Source organism: Solenopsis invicta, chromosome 6 (assembly GCF_016802725.1).
Source record: "Solenopsis invicta isolate M01_SB chromosome 6, UNIL_Sinv_3.0, whole genome shotgun sequence".
Classification (NCBI taxonomy): domain Eukaryota; kingdom Metazoa; phylum Arthropoda; class Insecta; order Hymenoptera; family Formicidae; genus Solenopsis; species Solenopsis invicta.
The window spans coordinates 21,587,386-21,607,780 of record NC_052669.1 but is presented as its reverse complement, the minus strand read 5'-3'; the positions used below and the strand labels follow the sequence as shown (position 1 = coordinate 21,607,780).

At 36.0% G+C, this 20,395-nt stretch overlaps 2 protein-coding genes across 7 annotated transcripts in view; one reads left to right on the top strand and one right to left on the bottom strand.

Moving 5' to 3' along the window:
* The window catches only part of LOC105203826 (juvenile hormone-binding protein), a 423,181-nt gene that overhangs the window by 264,781 nt on the left and 138,005 nt on the right, over nucleotides 1–20,395 (bottom strand). The gene's annotated exons all lie outside the window — the stretch shown is intronic.
* Nucleotides 1–20,395, top strand: part of LOC105203812 (solute carrier organic anion transporter family member 74D) — a 184,291-nt gene that overhangs the window by 65,859 nt on the left and 98,037 nt on the right. The window contains exon 1 of one of the 6 annotated variants that reach the window (XM_011172725.3): nucleotides 5,595–9,837. The exons of 4 other annotated variants lie outside the window; for them this stretch is intronic. The gene's annotated coding sequence lies outside the window, so the exon portion shown is untranslated. One more of the 6 variants, XM_039451235.1, reaches the window with a different exon arrangement.

Here is a 20,395-nt window from a genome sequence, read left to right as displayed (position 1 = left end):
ATCTTTAATTATTGCAACATGAAAAGGACAATATTATTGATGACACTTGGCATAGTAATTTATTCTATTTTGAAGTCTTTTGAGGAGGAAGGGAGATTTTTTTTTTTTTTAATTTTTATGAAGAATACATATATGCTCGCGTGTTGCTTGATAAGCTATATTATTTTATGCAATCGACATTACGAATATTAAATACAACAAGGAAGGCTATCAGCAATAAATTAAATCTGGGGCAACTATGTATTTAGAAATATATATAAAATTATTCCGATCGTTTAAAGGTGAGAAACAAATCACAAATATAATGGGAAATGTTAATAACGATATTATCAAGAAAATAAAACATCTTCGCACCTTTTTCATCTAAAGCTAAATGTCAGAGATTACCGAGATTGTATTAATTATTTTAATTATGTAAAATATACGATTTATAAGGCTCATAAATGCAGATATCTATGCCATTTATGTCATTATCTCGATGAACCGATGATTATCTCTCTAAGAGAAACGTTTCATTGACACAATCAACTTAGTATTTCTCGATGCCAAGGATTCCTTGTTACTCGATCTCGATTAGCCAAGTAGCATCGGTCAGTCGCGTATCGGTATCGAGTATTTCTATTGACAGATCACGATGTACCGGCCATGGCGATCGATCACCGCCACCGAGACGTTGCCGCAAGGATCACACCGTCGATGCAGATAACTTCGTTATCCTTTCACTTACGGTAGAACGCGGTCGCTCTCTTACCACCATCCCGCGTATCGATTCCTATGCGAGATTCTCCAAGGTCGCAACGTCTCAACGAAGGTCAATCCGCATGCATTCGCCAAGGAGGAATCTAATGAGGTCCTTTCATTTATGTTAATTTCACTGACTTCACAGTCATGATAACGGCAAGCCGCCGCGGTTGCCGACCGCGAATAAACGGACGTCCGTGGATTGCGTGACGGCACTGCGTTCGCCACGCGTAATTTTAATTACGTCACGTGCATGCGTGATTTGCGGTGATGCGCGGCGTTAACGTTAAATTATGCCGATGCTGGGAAGATCAAGTCGCGCATCATTGCATATTGAGGAAAAACGTTTTCTCGTTAGGACGAGTTAATTGTACCTTTCATTTTCCCAAAGACTATAAACAATTTTTTCTTAATCTATTAAATGAGAAAAAAATTTTTTTCTTTTAATCGATTTAAGTGAAATATATGGTAATAATAAGTTTTATATTCTTTATCCTTTTATCTTCTATACGCTGAAAATTATTGTACAATATGTGGTAAATTATTATACAGAGAGAAAAATGTATTAGATAATTATGACTATAATTGCATAAATAATTAGTAGCTCAATTTTTATTGTTATTACCGCTATGTTAGTGATAGTGACTTATATTTATAATTCTACCAACTGTGGAAAAAATTTACTATAAATTGTAATAATGTCAAGTATTAATATAGTAAAATATCAAGATGCTAAAAATAAAATAAACACTTTTATAATATATCATAAATGCAATTATAGTGAATAACTATTTCTTTTTACTATTACTTACTATTTACATACTAATAATAACTAATAGCTATATAATTTGCATGGTTAAAACAATTATAAATATACAGTTGGTACCGAAAATGACTATAAATTATAGTGAAGTTATAGTAATTGCAACTATTTTTCTTTCTCAGTTTGCACTGCATACATATGTAGTATAAAAAATTCATAATTTTCAGAAAGTACATTTTATTCTGCACTTTTTTCTTGCAATTTCACAGATTAATAAAGACATATAATACATAACCATTTTCGTTGATTGCAGACATTTGTCCTAATCGTAAGCTATCAAAATAGTGGCAATTACGTCCTTCTACGTTTCATGAAAATTCGCGAGCCATCATAGTATCATCGAATTCGGCATGACGACTTAGGTCGGCGCATAAAACTTCGTCCGTTCTAATCCATCATGTGCCGTTGTTCGGTCAATAGAAGATCCTGCCGACGATGTTCGTATAACGGTATCCGGCGGCCGCGACGCGACGGGTCGACTCCTCGCACGTCACAATCGCGTCGCGTCGCGACGCCCGGTACTCTCGTACTCGCGCGCGAAGAGCCGCGTATTCAATCGGCGGTCGTACGTGACAACGCGCGTTACGTTGGCGTATTGATGTAGCCGGCGTTACATGCGTCGTGTGGTTCCTGTACGTACGTATCTCGACGCGCACTGAATGCCAAATCGCCGCGCGAAACGGCTCGATACGGCGCGGATTATGTACACGAATTTCTTCCTACGACGTTGCGCATTGATCGCAGGCGGATGCCCGGATGGCTGTGTTGGTTCCCTGATGATGCCCGGGGAATTTATGAGCTTGCTCTGCGCGAAAGTTTCTCTTATTGTCTTCATGAACTTGGCGAGGAAAAAAACTTGTTAAAATTCTGTTATGACAAAAGTATAAAGAATGTTCGGCAATTGAGATGAAAAATATATTATAGGAAAGAAATATAATAAGTGCTCACGTTTTTTTCTTGCGTTTTAAAATGTGTGTTTTTTTCTTTGCATTAAAATATTCGTTTAATTAAAAAATATTTTAATAGAAAAAAAGTTATTTATTCGATGATTATACAATCTTTGCCAAAAAGTATTAAGCTCCTAAATATTTTTTTTTTTACACATTTATCTTGAATTCTTCTACTTGTTTCCTACTAGAATCTTTTAACCCTCTCATAGTTCAACCTATTTTTCACTGCTTAATCAGATCAACCGGGCCTGATGTCCGGATTAGTGATCCGAGTGAGCTTTTAAAGAATTTCTGGGCTCTAGAAAAATCTAAAGAAATTCTAATATACTCTTTAACATTTAGGAATACGATTGTACAGTTATATGATCCAAAATATTTTATCTTTTTTTGCACATGTCAGAAAGCTCGCCATAAAAGAAATTTCACGATCGCTCGCGTAAAAAAAAATATAATTCTCTCTGCAGAGCGAATGATTTTTTACTTACATTACAGATCAAAATAAAAGCTAAAAATAGAAAAAAACATGATTCACTTACTTTGGTAAAAAAGAAAAACAACAGTTCATTCAATCACATGGCACTACTGGTGGCACACGCTCAAGTTTCACTTATCGCCGTTCAAAATACGAGTAATGAAATAAAGTGGTACTTCGCCAATAAGTCCTTACTATCAACATTTTTTTATGAAGGGGAGCCGACTACTTATCACGTTTACCATCTATCGAATAATTTAAAATTAACAAATTGTTTGGATATTCAAATGCTAGATTAGACTATGGAGGGTTAATTCTTTCATTTGAGATTACTTTAAACTTGTGTATAATGCTGGTAATTAATATGAAGCAATGCAAAAAAAGAATTTTAGTTAAATAAAAAATATAAGTGCGTAATATTTTCGGTCGAAGCTGTCGAAAATATCAATAATAAAATTCAAGCGTAATCTTCGAATGAATAATTGTGTGGAAAATTTATTCACAATAAACGAGTTGGTTTTTATGTATGATGTATTAACTGTGGGATATCACATGGATATCATATTTAAAACAAATAGTCCTTGAATTATGGTGGTGTATCAAAAATATAAAATTTATGCCTATAATATATAACTAGTAAGGCTTTGATATGTTCAGAAAATCCTTTGAAACATAAGTCTTATTCAATTCCATCATTTTTGTAATTAATTGGAAGTAAATTAATATTGATATAGAAAAGGATTATTTTGATGTTTCCATTCTCGGCATTATCCTGCAGGATTAACGACATGGAGATGGTATGAAGACCCATTGGGAATTACCTATACTTTGATTAAATTCGTGGACACTCATTCAATGTATTCATTTGAATTCAGTTTCATGTGAATGCTATACATAAAATAAGGTTATTGCTTCGTAAAGGATCCATAAAGTAACATTAATTGAACGACACTGTACGTCACAGAATGAGCGGGTTACATCTTTAATCAATCGTAGATTAGAAACTATTCATCAGCATTCAGCCTGATGTTCACATGACATCTTCACTAAACTATATGTGAAATCAATATATTATATGAGAAAACGAACTTAATTTACCAGAACTTAATTTCCCAAGTATTTAGTGTAGGATATCTTTCTTGATTATGATAATAGAAAATAAGAAATTTTTTCGCGGTAAAGTTTGAATATATAATATAGCACGATTTTGTTGATATGTAGCTGAGCCCTTATAATCCGATGCAGCCTTGAATTTGGGCGTATCCGTTCTTATAGCGAAGTTTCTGCGAAGTTCAGGCCTGACTTCTACTCCACTGAAATGTCCAATCGTCGACGACTTTTTTTTAAATATCTAGTTTTTTAGCCGGAGGACCGCCGGGGAGATAAAGGGCTGAGGTAGAGACGTAGAACCATCTACCTTTATTCGTGAAGTTAATTACTACTCGATCTTCGCAGTGAAGCTTCTATAATTAGTTACAGCTAACACAAATTGCATTGCGACGAAGTGTATTATCGAAAAATGCGTAATTCACCATGAGTAACAGAGTATGTTTAAATTTAACATTCAATTTAACATTCGCAAGTAATTAGAGCAGGTTTTATTTTCACCGAGATGGGGCGCGTAAAACTATGGACATAAAAGATTAATTATTACGCTGAAAAAAGTTTGGTAATAATAATCAAACTTTGGTAAACTTAATTCACCTCAGCTTAATTATTATTACCGTCAATTAAATATTTGGTTATATTAACTGAATATTTAATTGAACTTATTTTATCAAAGTAATCTTAGCAACTGTCATCTAAGCTTAATAATTATTATTATTTTTTTCTTGTTCACAAATTCTTTTTCCAGTATATTTGTATTTATTAATACGTAAAATCTTTTTTGATGATAATCTTTTAAAAATTTATAAATATTTAAAAATATAAGAGTTATATTTGGCTTTTTAAAGCGTTTTTATTCAAGCTTTAAAGAGTATTAAATATAATAAAAATTATTTTTATTTTACATAGCGGCTAAAATTGCCCGCTACAAGCCACATTAACGTATAAGCCCTCGTCAACGAAGTGTTGATATATATTGCTTTAGATCTATTCTGCGAATGCATGTATTTATTATTTGACACTTATTTAATATTCAGAGCTTACATTTATTCATCATTGTAATAAAATTTTAATTTGAATTTCTCAATTATAAATTGGAAATCTTTTTCCCAAGTAAGTCTATCCTTAGACCGTGGTGACTGTCTCTTGCGGTCAACCGAGAAATACCGCAAGGACAATATCATTACTAGTCATTACTACCTACTACGCGGTCGATGAATTAAGAATGACAACGAAATTGAATTCTACGTCTATCGGAAGCAATTTGATCGTTCGTAGGAAGTCATTTTGCTTCCTCATACTTTCTAAGAAGGGTCATCGCATTATTACTTTCATTTATCTTACTTGTCCCTATTTCTTTTACGCGATAATCGTCTTATTAAAGAAAAGGACCATTATGCGTGATAAAAATTAATACTGAAATAAAGTAAAATGATCATTTAATGAATTACAATATTTTATAAATATTTAAATATGTTTGAGAAAAAGGAAGAGAGAGAGAGAGAGAGAGAGAGAGAGAGAGAGAGAGAGAGAGAGAGACAACACTCTAACTATTAATAAATTAATATAAGTATTTTAAATCGTAGTTTTTTTATATGTCTGTCGGTGTGAAATTAGGTATAAGAAGATTATACGACTATACAGTTATTTATTGTATATAATAAGGTCTTCTTCTGTATGAAGAAGAACTTACCCTTTTAATCTGAGCAGCTGTGTTCACCTAACAAAAGAACGACTCGCTAATTTCTTCGCCACACGCAAATCTTTGTCAACCGACAACCGTATGGCGAGCCACGCACCAAAGTCCAAACAGGATACGAAGGATTGAGCCTCGTTAGAGGCTCGTCCCCAATCGCCAAATCGGAGCTGGCGATTTCGGCGTCCCATGATTGTTCTATTTTTGTTCGACGACTCGGTCTTTAACTGCTCGATGCTTAGAATTTCTAAACTTAATACCTGAAATATTACAATAAAAATAAACGAAAGCATGGGGTCTGAGGATGGAACGAGATGAAAATATGAAACTCAAAACTCAAAGAGAACGTAGTGAACAAAATATTTTTTTTGTGCAATTTTTCTTTTTTATAGTAGCATAACTAACGGAAATAATATTTTGGTTAGAATTGCTAACAAGGATACTATTGACATTTTCGTTAAAATGCCAATTGTTCAATTTACAATCCATTTCCTCTAAATCAGATTGCATTTTGAGGGTCAGATCTTGACAATTCGAGTGTAATCTTTTCCGTCCTTTATATCTTGGGGGTTCTTTTCTTATGGGATTCCATTTTTACGAAGTCGATGGAAGGGCAAGGGTGTCCAGGTAGAACGAGAACGACGATCAAAGAGGAAAGAGGGTGGGACTGGCGGTTGTGTGGCATGGCAGACTGGCCAGTCGATTACAGTGCCAAAACGAGTGCCGGAGCGTCTCTCCAACCAGTTTTGGACAGTGTCTTCGCTTGTGGCTATAAAGAGAAGGACGGAGTGTCTTGGCAGAATCGTGAAGGAAGTATGCCGTCCACGCGACGGAGAAAGCGAGAACCAAGGAGAACGGCCGCGATTGAGGAAGAGGACTAGAAGAGGAAAGGTGTCTGAGTGACAGGACGGAGAGTGAAAAGAGCGATGAAGGAAGCATGATTATCTATGAAGAAAACAAAGAGATAAAGAGAGATGAAGTAAGAAATGAAGGATGGGCCGAAATAACGAAATGTCTGAAGATGAAGAGAGTAAAACGAAGAAGTAAAACGAAGAATATGAAAACGAAAGTATCTTGGAAAAAAATTTGCGAAATACAAAATGGGAAAGAAATAGTAAAGTATGTTGGAGAAGACAATAGGAGAGGGAAAAAATATGCAGATAGAAGAATTGAAACTTGAAGATACTGTTAAAGACGTCAATAGATAAGAGAAATGAAAATGAAAAAATGATGAAAAAAGACACACCTAAAGAAAAACGTGCAAATAGATGTGTTGAAGAAAGTAGAAGAGAGATAAGGAAGTAAACGAATGATAGCAGAGATGATGTAGAAGAATATTATAAAAATATTTAATTAGAAATAAACTGAAGTCATGGTTTGCCTTCCATCTTTCTGTCATGGACTGTACAAGGCAAGATGTAGTACGAAGTAGAAGTCGTCTAAGAAGGAAATGCAACTGATCGAGGTAGAAAATTCATGGTGACCAAGATAGAGATGGGAAGGGAAAGAGTAGAAGAGACCAAAGGAACCACCTTGAGTTGAGCCGCTAGAGAGAAAGGAGAATAACGTCGTACCGAGGAAGACTAACATCAGCAAGAAGAAGAGGAACAAGAAGAAGACGAAGAAGAAGAGTCGGTGGAGGCGGTCGCCGCGAGTTTGAGTTTCGGTTTCGTTCGTTTCGCGCCTGCTCCGCGCGAACGGGAGCCGAGAGTGAACCTGTTCAGCTACGAGGTAGACGAAGAGAGACTGAATCGGAGTGGGAACGACGGAGATCGACGACACGACTCAACCGCGAGTGCGTCAGCGGCGAGAACGACAGAGAGAGACAGATTCTCTCATAAGAGTGAAACGGAACGAGATGGAAAGAGAGAGGGGGGAGGGAGAGAGGGAGGGGGAGGGAGTAGAGCGAGAAAGAAGAACGATTCGCGTGAGGGAGAAAGGGAGGTTGACGGGGGGACGTGATAGTACACGCGTGAGGGAGATAGAGCCAGACAGGGAGCGCAAGAGAGGCGTAATAAAGAGAGAAAGAGGAGGACAGACTTCAGGCGCTCTGCTCCTAATAACGACTCTCGCCCTCGGTCAGTCGCGCGCGAACCGCGAAGCCGCGAACATCTCTGCGTCTCTCTTGCTCCGCCAAGGGAGATTCCGGCGTTTTCTTCGCGTTTGCTTCTATTTGCCAATCGCGTGCCCGGGCTAAATTGGCATGCGACAGCAAGGATAAAAAAGTGACGGTGAACCGGTGCGACAAGAAAATTCAGTCGGTTCGACAAAGTGGTATTTTCAATAATCGAGAACTCAGTTTGGATAGCGAATTGCACAAGTGAAACGAGAAGTAGAATCCGCGAAATTTTCCGTCATCCTATCTGACCGAGAGTCGCGAGAAGAGACAGTGAAAACAGCAGTGGTTCACATAAGATCTGGGAAAATAATTTTCGCGTTTCGCAAGTCAGTTTTTGCCATTTAACTGATTTCTACGGAAAGTCATTGACAAAAGACCGATGAATTGTGTATGAGAGAGAGAGAGAGAGAGAGAGAGAGAGAGAGAGAGAGAGAGAGAGCTTTGTTGGTCTTCTGGAAACTGTCAGCCGACTCAAGTGAAGTGGCGCGTAGTAAGATGATTATTTAGCGGGGGATTACTTGAGAGAATTGTTGGCGTCAAGATCAGTGGGGGTATACTGTGAATACGGTGTGATTCGGAGCGAAAACGACGACGAACTTTGGGTAGCCTCTATCGATCGGCTTCGGGAAAAGTGATGAGTTGTCGCCTTTCCTTTTCGGCCGTGGGAGATAACGCGCGAGGTTCTCTAGAAATCATAACTTTCACACCGATATCAGGGATCAGCGCGATCGGTTAAGTAGCCGCGAAGTATGTAGCAGTGACACTTATTACTTTGCAGTTCAACATCAGTACGAGTTGTCATTTACAGAACTTGTTTATTGATACTATTGATACTTATTGATACTTTAGACTTGACAACTTCCCGAAAACATTCAGCGTCGTCCAGTTAACCTTTGATAGCACCGATACTCATTATAATCAGCAGTTTCGCGAGCGTCAGTTTGAGAATTGATCCCTGAAGACTCGTAGAGGGCTTTGATAACGTCGCGCAAATCACTTGATCCAGCTCCACCAGACACCAGGCATCGATCTCCCGACTGGCAAGAGCGATTTCGAAGAGCCGAAGAGCCCCGATAATCCCACCATGATGCGCCAAGTGCCGTGCACTCCTAGATAAGACGTTCTGTGCGAAACGGAGAGGCTGGCATCGGCGTGGCGGCGACGACGACGACGACAACGACGGCGACGGTGGCGGCGGGGGCGGCGGGTGGCGACGGGAGGCCGGTGGCGAGGAGGAAACGGAGGATCGATGGATCTGTAATGCGTGCAAAGTGCGATCAACGTGGACGACGACACGGATACCCAGATACCGCAGATCGGGTCGCGGGCGACGGCGGTGGCGGCGGGGTGGTCGACGGGACGGAGAGGCGAAATAGGGACGAATGAGTACTTTTCGAGGTTATCTCTCGGGGGGGAGAATACATCGGGGCGAATTGTCGGCGATATCAACGACGACGAAGACGTAATCTTGTTGAGCGCGGAGCGTCGACGTCCGAACGGCTGGTGACCGAGTAAAAGAGGAGCGGAAAAGACGACTACCGGATAAAGAACTGGCTTCGTTATACCATACCAGAGTGTAAAAGCGAGGCCTGACGACGACAACGACGACGACGACGACGACGACGAAGAGGAAACGAGCAGAACGCGTAGTCGCATAGCGTGTCGCGTATGCACGTGTCGTCGTCGGCGGTGTGCCGGAGGAAGAAGCAGCAACGCGCCGACGGAGGACGCGAAGCTATTGCTATTTTCGAGCCCGCCAAATATCTCACCACGCTGGTGCTGCTGGCTGGTCGAGGCTGCGCGTTCTCTCGCGCCTCTTTCTCCTATCCTGCTTTTCTTTCTGTCCGGTCGATTCCCCCTTGCGAACCGGCGGCCGATTTTGCGCCGATGACGCATGGCAGCGACCAAAAGCGCCACGACGTGTGACAGGTAGGAGCTCTGCAATTTCTTCTTTTTTTTCTTTCCTCGTTTCTCCTCCCCGCATGTAGTGACCGTGAGTGCAATGGCTCGTGAGATTCGAATATAGGGGTTGCAGCGTGTTCGGGATGCGTCTTTTGAGGGGTCACGATCGAAACTTGACCGTGAGAAACTAAACGCATTGTGCGCTTGACTTACGTCCGAGGCAGAAATTGCTCCGTACGGTAACTCTTCATGTAGGGCTACAATGTAGGGCGATTGGAATACGACGTGGTTTCTCTGCGAAATCTCGATCCGACCGCGCTAACAGTTTCAATTAAAAATAATTTTGCGGTACCGCTGTTTTTGAAGGAACATCTCTGACGCTGCGTGGCTGCTCCGATGCTACGCGCTCAGCGGAGTTCGCCTACAAGTGTGTATCGAGATTATTTTTACACGTGTCTCGCGTACTGCGTCACTGGTATTTTGCGATGTTGTGTTTTCCAGCATGCTCTACCCCGCGCATTGAATATTGCTTGCAGCAAGGCGCGAATTTATATTAAGAATTATTATTTGTAATAATTAAGCGTTGAATAATTCCGCCGTAATTTCGTTGACGTGCAAGGATGAATTCGCAGCAGTTAAAAGCGTGGCTCATCGATCAGCAATATCTACATTCACGGCCGCGTCATCCTGTCACAATGGCGCATTAAAGCCCAACATTTTCACTAACTTTGGGCGCCTCCGCGACAATAACCTCAGTGGGTCAACGTCACGAAGCGTGAATAACGTGACGCGTGTCGGTGCACTTCAACTCTTTCATAATATATTTTTAGAAAATCGTTGGCTAAAAGCATCGCCAAGAAACCGTATTATAATAAAACACCGCGACCTCACATGCGGCCTCTAATAAATTACGAAAGTAAATTAATAATAATTATGCGACGAGATGAATACGAAAATTGATAAGTGCAAAATTATTAAAAAGTGAATTGCAAAGGTTTGTTGAATTAAATCGCGTATGAATATTACTAAATCTTATTTGTCAACTAATTAGGCTTATCGCGACTGATATGAGACGCTTCATAATTTTTTATATCGCATAAAGCGAGAGATATCTTTATCGATAAGCGAGAAAGATATAGTATATTCGCGCGTTATCACGCATTCCCATTGCACCGCTCGGGCGAAGTGGCGTTTTGCACAGCGGGTTCCATCCCGTCCGGCTCGTTGAACACGGCCCGCAGAAATTCTGCATGTTTTTTTTCTCTTTCTCGCATAGCGAGTGGCACATGGACCGGACGTCGCTTGCCGATCACGTCTGCCACCCGGGCTGAATTATACGCGAAGGGATAAAATTCGAGACTGCGCGACGCGACGCGACGCGATGCGGCGCGGTACGGCGCGGCGTGGCGCGGCGCGATTGCTCGGGGGACCTTCGAAAATCCTCGGGAACGTGAGCTGCCGCACTGACGAGCGACGATTAGCGAATCGAGTTATGTGTGTCCGTGTGCCTCGCCTGATCGATTGGACAAATACGAGAAGTGAGGAGAAAGCCCCCTCTTCTCTCTTTTACGCGAGATATCTTACTGTTTGCGGAGATCTCGGTGAGGGAGGTCGCTTTGACAAATTTATGATCGAAGTGAAAAACATGACGTAAGAATTTATTCCTCTCGTATTTTTGGACAATTTTCCTTCAGTACTATACACGTGAGTTGTTTGGTAAGTTTCTAGTCTAACAATGAAACATTTATATTTTTGGGCAAAATCGATTCGTCTTCTTTTCTCGACATACTTGATCTCTTTTTTATAAGTCCCTTCGTTTTGTCAGTAAAGTAGGTTTGATTAAATCTTATAAAATACTCGTTTACGGCGGCAATTACTTTATCATTGATTGCGAATTTTTTTCTTCTCAATCATTTCTTTATGTTCGAGAAGAAAAAAAATCGCAGGGTACTGGCAAATATACGGGGGATAAAAAACCAATTCGTAATTCGTATAATTGGCCACCTTGTCGAATGCGTTTTTGGTCCAGTGTCAACAAACACGTCCATTGCGCAGTTAGCTTTCTCATACGTAAATCATCATGTAATATTTTGAATATACGTTCAGAAGATATGTTATCTGTCTGACCTTCAGTCTCCGATAGTCAACCGAGACGATTTGAGATGCATTTTGTCGACTATCTCTTTGTCGACTATCTCTTTAATCGTAGCAACTTTCGGTGACCCGGGCGCTCATCATCAAACACATTTGTAAGACTACGCTTAAACTTGGCAATCCAAAACTTAAACCACTGAAAACGTAGGAGCAGAGTCACTAACTCGAAAAGAATTCAACTAGGTTTTGAATTTTGATGAAATTTTTCCTTTTAAATTTAAGTATTCACAGAACGAATATTCGATTTGTTCCGTCGTCGAAAAATAGATCGACTACAACTGATACTACACCTGACTGTCGTAACAAGACTAAGCGTTGCCTATGGCTGAAGATTTAGGAGCAGCCATTAAAAAGATGCAGCTTTCACACCTTACAACAATTTCCGACCAGTAATGTCATCTTCATGTTCAGACTTGAAAGTTATCAAACAACTCATGTATAAATTTTTTATCTTATCGTAAAGCGTTTATTACTCGATAAAAACTGTATTATTTGCAAAAAAAAATGTTTACCTGGTACTTCGTGAAATAAACAGATACCTGGTATAATAAATATTACAAAACATGTGACAATATCAATTTGCATTAATTTACTAAATTTTTATGTGAAACGTGAAATTGATAGATACCTACTTTGATACCTGCATTTTATGTAAATCAACATTTGCATTAATACGAGAGCTACGTAGGTACCGTTAGATGATCGTAGCTTCGTGTAAACGCAAAACCGAAATAGCTCGATGAATATTCATTTCGATGGCGGGCCAGTTGTAAGTTTTGGAAACTGTGAGTTGGGACCGATGTTTAAGATTTAAAAGAAAAGGTTACCGTAAGTTTTCTAATAATTTACGTATTCATTTCGAAGGGAGGGAGAGGGAGGGAAGATTTGATAAATCAGAGAAATAAATCACATTTGTAATTCGATATAAAAAAAAAGAAATGATAAAAATAAACGAATTTTACAAATTTTAATACAAAACGTACACAAATCTAATAAATCTAATACGGAAATATAATATTATATAAGATTGAACGTATATTAGAATTTAAAGGACGCAGAGTTTCGAAACATTGTAATATAATTGTAACATCAGAATTGCTATTGTTAATTCAATCGCGAAATCTGCTATTATAAAAAGTAAACAACAATTTCTTAGCAAAAATTATTGCGAGATTATTATTTAAATCTTGATCGTCGCAATTTGACATAGTCACGCGTACTTCAATGATCAGCGAGAATTTTACGGTTTCTCTTAACTTTTGTTAGCAGCCATCAACAATTAACACTTAAATAACTCTATTTTTCGATTGTAGGTTTATATCCTTCGCGCTTCGTCGTGTACTCGACGACATAAATTTGGTTTACATTGAAGTATTTTTTTTGAACGCTTACGTCATTTGTTACTGTAGAACGATTGGATATGTGCGCTGTATATAAAAAGTCATGCATTTATTCAAGTTTTAAAATACTTTTGACATTTGTGAGCATAACTGCAAACAATAAGTTTTTAATATTACGTTTTTATTTATAACACGCATTTATATTTGGATTATTGATTTTATTTTGCGCATATACATACAAATTTATTCTGGCATCGCGAATTTTATTCGCTACGTGTAAAATGGCACGTCTTTGAAGACACATCGGTGTGTGCCCCTATTGTGCTCTAGAATATCGTCGGAGTGTTAACCTTGGCCTCCCTCACCATTTTTATCGTACCCGTGCGGCCTGCAAAACGCCGTGCTCTACGTACGTGCTCCTAGGCTTATCTTACTTGTAATACCGTGCTTGAGCAGTGCGTTAGAGCCCAGGCGTTAGCTGAGTAAATATTAGTTGTAGAAACAAACATATATTAACTACATTATGAGCCAACGAATCAATACGCCCGCGAAAACGCATCGCTAATTACGTCTCTATATCACACAGAAAATATTAATTCTAAAACTTGCATTCACTAACTTATTGGTACTAATGGCCAATAAATAGTCAACTCTAAAAATGGCAAAACAACGTTGCTACTATTTCGCGATACAATTTTGTGCTATTGAATACATATATTTTTAATAATTGCCATTTTTTTAATTTGTACCTTTAATTTTTGCCACGCTTAAGGACAATTAATCGATATATGAAAAGCGATTAATTGATCGAAACATTAGTACTTGTTATAATTGAGATTGCCTAAATTTGCGCTAATTTGCATGCAGTTTTATTTTATTTTATTCATGGTGTGTTTTTCTACTATAAATTTAATCAGTGTTTTGATTATTTCGTAATCTCATTATTTCGGTAAAAATGTGAATTTCATGAAAAAAATAACGTAACTACATACTTTCTGTGTTAATGCTGTAATTTTATAAATATTCTTAAATGTTATTAAATCGGTCATCTCGATATTGCAAACCGTCCGCGTTTATAATTCACATCTTTCTGGGCACAAAATCTTTGAATAACTGAAACTTTGAAATTTCTGAATTACGCCTGCATTAAATTATCGAGTACAATTTCGTACGTATAAAATATTTATGTATTTTCTCTCTGTCGTTGCTAGAAGACTTTAACCTTAACACGAAGGTTATCTATCGCGCTCCGATTCCGCCCGAGAAACGTCAGAGAGCCAAGCCGATACTTTTACTAGTGTGCTAAAACAGTGGAGATAAAACATATCTAGCGAATATTTGGAAATGGCATTATTACAATAATGATGCGACCTAATTTCTGTTCATTTTAGAATTCAATTTAATAAATCAAAGAAAAATCACATAAAATTCTTCGAAATACAATATGTTCTATACACCACGATTATTAGAGTAAATTTTATAAAAATTTTTCTCCATAATATACTCCGTATAATACACGCATTACATATTCATTTTAATATTCTGAAATGCTTTAAAATATACATGAGTACTATTACTGACTTACAAAATATTATTATACATTTTGCTATGCAATTAATTTATAGAATTCATCTATATATACATACAAATTTACTTAGAATAATAATTATTATAAATTAAATTTGTATGACTATATTAATAATTATTATTTATAATAATTAATATAAATATTATAATAATTTATATATAATTACAATTTTATAATTTAATTTATTTATATATTTATATATAAATACAAATGTTACATAAAGCTCTTCAATTAACGATTTATTATTTAAAATTCAAAGCTTTTTGAGAGAATAACTGGATAATGTTGTGTAAACAAATTCATGATATAATTTCTTTTGTGTTTTGTTTATATAAATGCCAATTTTTATCTAACGTCGTTCAATTACGAAACAAAATTTTGTCAGCAAATGGAAAATAATTTATGAAATTAAATGTCTTTCTACCTGTTGAATAATCTTTCGCGGGATTAACGAATTTCGTGAATATAATGTGCATGAATTTAAGTTTGTCGTGGAAAAAGCGTCGATGAGGGAGAGCAGGTCCGTTTTACACATATAATAATAAGACAAAATCGAAAGAGAGGAGGGAGTAAAGCTGATAATGAGGCCCCATAAAATCGGGCCGCTTCTTTTCGTAGCCCCTTCTCCTGCTCTGTCAGGAGATACCGTACTTGTTAGGTAGCTTTCACACGAGAACCTGGCGGTCGTATTATCGGTCCTGATGAATCACTCATTTCCGCTTCGTAATAATAATAATGGTAGGCATGCGCGCATTTGGTAATCAAGGAGAGCGCGATTAAATCTCCATACGGAGTTAAATAAGAGCCTAAATTAATTACTTTTTTTTAGAAAAAAATATTTACAGTTTTGCGTGGAATTTTTTCGTTAAAAAAATATTTAAGAAATAATAAAAAGTGTAGGTCTTTTTTATACAAAATTAGTTTGTTATAAAAAAAATCAGTATAATCAAACTGTAAATATTGGATTGTAAATATTTATTTTAATATTTAAAATTATTTGTATCTCTGTATCTTTTTTTAAATCTTTAAACAATATTTTTTTTTGTGAAAAAAAATTATACACGTAAACTTATACATATTTTATATATATATATATATATATATATATATATAAAATATATAAATGTGTTTTTTTAAAAGGGTAATGCAATTATAGATGAACAATTATTTTTAAAATGTACTGAAACAAAAAATCGAGATTTCGTGAAAGATATATTTTTTTTCTTATTTTGTCAAAAATTTAAATAATATTAAGCAGTTTTGCTACTTTACATCAATTATTTTACTTGTTGAGATACAGATCACGAATGTTAGACATAGAAATAAGAACAATCGTAAAAATGAAGAACGATAGAGAAAAAATAAAATGTGTATTATTAATTTTAAAACGTAGAAAGTTATTTGTATATGTTTTTATATTTCTTTACATATATTATTTTAAAAGAAATAAAAGAATAAGAGAGACATTAAAAATGTTTAGGATATAGATCGTTTTGATTGAATTTTCAAAAATATGAAAATGTATTATATAAAGGAACGTATATTGTAATGCATTGTACAACCAATTATATGGTCAGCTTTGTTGTGACGATAGCTTAAGGCAGTGTCTCGAAATGCATCGCGTCATTAACTAAATAACTGCGTTGAACTGCGTACGTTTGCTTTTATTACTACTTCTCATTGTGGATTTGTTGAAATCGCAGAGAAAACAGTGACTTTCCAAAAGGTTCACGATGAAAAAGATTGCCAGCCCGCTGCACATGGCATATTGTTGCATTCCTCCATAATTTTGATACATAACTGCCGAAATGCCAGACGATACGTGAGACCGCCTTGAAAGCAACTTTATTTCGCAAATTATCCTTTTAATCTTCGCAACTTTTTTCTGAACTTCAATTTATTAAATATTTGTACTTTATTTATTACCGAAATATATTTTATCAAAACTTGACAATAATATCTTATTTATAATGGAACTTTTTAAAAAATAATTTAATATTTCAAATAAACCAGGAAAAGAAATTCTACATCTGACAGAAGACACTTTCTAATTTGTATTTATGTTTTCAGTTTTATTATTAGCTTTTGTTTCAGAAATATAATTTTAAAAAGCACAAGGTATCAGACTTTCGAATAAATGGGAACTATATATGAGTTTTATTAGTGACTTTCCTCTATTATTTAATACTTAAGTTTCTCTAAGTAACACTTGGCTAGATTGATTTCAGATCTATTTTTAGTAGTTTGTTTTTTATTTAACAATACATTCACAAATATCTGTTATGTGCTTGACAGATATATCCTTTTTTTTTTTAAAAAAAAAGTTTTCTACGAATTTAATATCTCAAGATACACACACAAAACGAATTAATTTTTCTACGATCATTCGTTAAGTATCATTAATATAACCGTTCATATTCGTAACTATAAATGACTTAACTGTACAAGAACAATGAGGCTCTCGAATAATGAAAGGATCGGCCGAAACGGTTACGTAAGAAGAAGCGATAATACAGGCGGATTTGCGGGGCAAGGTTTAATATCCTCCGTACGGTCCGGGGCGCACACAGGAAGACACGCGATCACGATCCACACAGTCGCAGAAGAGAGCCCGAGCGACACGCCTCGCGCCCATCGCGCGATCCATCGATCGTGATGGAATAACGAGCTGCCAAAGTCGTAGCCGAATCCGCTCGGCCGGCCATTCTTCGCGCGGCAACAGCTGATGGGCGGCGGTACTTTGATGCCCGATCGCTTATCGATCGACGAGTTCGAGCCGTGCAACCTGTCCCCTGTTATCAAAGTCACGATCGAACGAAATAATTCGGACGAGTCACGTAATTTCCCCCCTGTCCCTTCCTCGGCTCCCCCTCTCTCTTCGCAATATTAAATGGCAGTTCCGTTACCCGCAATTTGCGCTTTCGAACGTACAATATCATCGATCGTTGGCAAAATAATTGCGAATTGCGTTCCGCACGTCAGCGACGATTTGTTTTAATTCGCGAGAACAATAAGCAAGTAGGATGCGTTGGAAAGAAATCGGAAAAGAACACATTTTTTTTCAAGGATTTTTTTTAACGTATTCAATATTTAATAATAGAATTTAATTGCTACTAACTGTTAGTAAATAATTGAAGAATTTCCTACAAAAACCAAGTAAATTTATTTTTAAAAAGTCTATTTTATGACGTTAAATTATTCGCTATCAGTACTGTCACATCGTGAACAATTTTGTTCCGCTAAGAATTAAATAGAAAATGGGAAATATAAATATAAATAAGTAGTAAATATAAAATTTCCACAGGAACCGAGCAAATTCAGAGATTTCTTAATTTATATTTTAATGGGTCGTAAAAATATTAATAAAATTCTAAAATTTTTTTTTTATCTATTATAACTAGAGAAAAATTCCATATTTACAAAGTAAATTATAAAAAAATGTTCCGTGAAGAATAATTTGTAAAATTTCATAAATAGAAGTGAAACTTTAAATTGCTTTATACTTTATTATATTTGTATTTTTTATCATTATTTAATGTTATAAGAAAAAATACATACAAAATATTATAAGCTAAATAAATAATAAATGTAAAGTTTCTGTAAAAACCGAACAAGGCGGAGGTTTTTTATTTTTTTATTTCATTTTTTTTTTTTTAATAAGTTCACAAAATATTTATTAAAACTTATTATATTTTCGGAATAAAAGATTATACAATAAATGGTTGAAAAATAAAAAGTTTTCTTTGTTTCTTGAAAATTTAACTTTTTAGGTTTAATTTTTATAGAAACTCTTCAATTTTCCTCGTTATTAAAATATTATTAAAATTCTTTCTGGCGTTCTAAAAAACTAAAAAAAGAATCTATCTTAGGTATTTTAATGTTGATCTCTCAAATACGTATTTGAATACTTATTGGAATCTCCTTGGTATCGGAGTTTTCATTTAAATTTTTATTATTTCGCACTGCCAGGAAAACATCTTGCTCGATCGTCGATCACTGTTGGAGGATCTAATTTAGGTTGAACTACTTTCCGTCTTTGTCGTGCACCGAACTTTCCTTACCCTCTGATATTCGATATCGATATTTTAATTTTAAATAGATCGAGCTGCCACTTAGTTAAGATTATCATATTTAACTAGTCAGAGCTATTTAAAACTTACTCTCTGCCAAGGCAAAAAGAGAATAACGTGAATGATGTTTCGTTATATCTTTGAGAAAAAAGTAATATTTTGACACGTATCTATTCGCGTTATTTCTGATCAGTAACTTAAACCTGTAACGCAAGCAAGGGACTAAAATAATACTGTCAACAAATAACACAGTGACGTCTATTTTGGTTCACTGTGTCGGCTTTAAACATCGTTCTACTACTTGAGTATTTATTTCATAACAATATTTTGTTACACATACATATATATATATATATATATTTTGTATCATAAAAACTTGATTTTGTATCATAAGAACAAAATCAAATGTGATATTGCTACTGCTAGAATTTAACTAAATCATATTTGCATAAAAACGTTTCAATAATACGAAATTGATGGTTAAAAGCTATTATTATACAGCTACTATTATAAAGCTATTATCTTAGACCCATTAATAACAACTCAATATTATTTTGAGATGATAATCTTAACATTAAAATGTCAAGATTTTAATGATTAAATGAGAAGGATTTAAAGTTGGCGAATCGAACTACGTACACTTAACTATGACACATTGCATAGTAACGGTGTTCCTAAATATGATTCTTGTTTTTCATATTGATTTTGCATACACTTTCAGTGTACGATATGCCAAATCTAAGCGTGCTAATTTCAAGCAATTGATTGTGCAACTTTTAATTCTTCTGTTACTAACGTGTTTCACGATAAATCTAGGACACACTATATATATGTATAATATATAAAGCTAATTTATATGTATAAATTAATTTTATTGTAAAATTTATGAGGAAAGATATGCCTATGCTTAATGGATTAAGTAGCACGTGCTGATGGTGGATTAAAGTTTATTGTCTCGATCTCTATTTCCGCATGTGCTTACATTACGTCGGTACATTAGGAACGTCATGCGGGTCTATGATGAACATTGATGACTTGAGAACGAACTTTGACCCGAGATTGTCATCGTTAAACGCGATTCCATGATTCATTTGCGTGTGATAGGCTAACGCTTCTACAAGGGGGAGAGTCTCTTTGTGTCCACGGGAAGAAGAATGGGTTGCAATCTCATGTTCGAAATTAAACAGTACGAATTGCAGAAGGACCACACTGAGAATTGATAGTTTATACGTAGATGAGTCAAACATGCATGCGACCTCGTTCCACGTTTTGAAACTTTTCCCAGTTATAAATTTTATTTGGCATTTTTATCCATTCTTCACATTCTATAGAGGATATTCCAAAAGAAAAGATCAATATTCCAAAAATGCTTAATCAATCTTTGAAACCTTTCTAAATAGGGGACTTACACGTTTATATGAACATTTTTGCTT